This window comes from Bison bison, unplaced genomic scaffold (assembly GCF_000754665.1).
Source record: "Bison bison bison isolate TAMUID 2011002044 unplaced genomic scaffold, Bison_UMD1.0 scf7180017864508, whole genome shotgun sequence".
Taxonomy (NCBI): domain Eukaryota; kingdom Metazoa; phylum Chordata; class Mammalia; order Artiodactyla; family Bovidae; genus Bison; species Bison bison.
Genome location: NW_011495064.1, coordinates 14,347,625 through 14,348,478, shown reverse-complemented (window position 1 = coordinate 14,348,478; position 854 = coordinate 14,347,625). Strand labels below are relative to the sequence as shown.

The following is an 854-nucleotide window of genomic DNA, read 5'->3' as shown; positions in this document are numbered from 1 at the left end:
TCTGTATCATAGGCTCCAGTTTCATCCACCTCATTAGAACTGATTCAAATGTATTCTTTTTAATGGCTTCTTTTTCTAAAGCGTTTTCTTTGTCTTGTCCTGTCGTCATGGCTTTGACAGTTTCAGAGAGTAGAAGACTTTCAGTCTGTAGGATGTCCCTCAACTGGGGTCTGTCCAATGTTTCCTCATGTTCAGGCCCAGGTCCTGACCTATTATGGCAGGGATTCCACAGAGAAGACGCTGGACTTTCCTCAGCGCTTCATATCAGGGGGCCTGAGGTGTTGACCTGTCCTGACACTGGTGACGTTAACTTTGGTCACCCAGTCAAGGTGGTGTCTGCCAGGCTTCTTCACATTAATTGACATTTTTTCCTTTTAGTTGATAAATATTTTGTGAGGAGATACCCTTAGCATTCAATAGTGACTCCTGTCTGAATTAACCACCACCCTGATAATTGCCAAATGATTACCATCCTGTCGAGAAGAGCTTTCCCTTCTCCCCAGTTTCTGATTCATTTTGTTATGTCAGCAGGAGCTCATAAATTTCTATTTTATTCAGTAAGATGTAATTCATTCGTATTATTATTTATTTGAATGTTCATATTGTCCCAGATTTGGCCTGTGGGAGCCCCTTCAAGCTGGCTCCTCTGTCCTTTTAGCATGACTCCACCATTCTTTCAGCACTTGCTTCAGTTCAGTTCAGTTCAGTCGCTCAGTTGTGTCCAACTCTTTGCAACCCCATGAATCGCAGCACGCCAGGCCTCCCTATCCATCACTAACTCCCGGAGTTCACCCAGACTCACGTCCATCGAGTCAGTGATGCCATCCAGCCATCTCATCCTCTGTCATCCCCTT

General features: G+C 44.6%; 1 protein-coding gene across 1 annotated transcript in view; it reads right to left on the bottom strand.

Moving 5' to 3' along the window:
* Window positions 1-854, bottom strand: part of FIGLA (folliculogenesis specific basic helix-loop-helix) — a 26,281-nt gene that overhangs the window by 14,971 nt on the left and 10,456 nt on the right. The gene's annotated exons all lie outside the window — the stretch shown is intronic.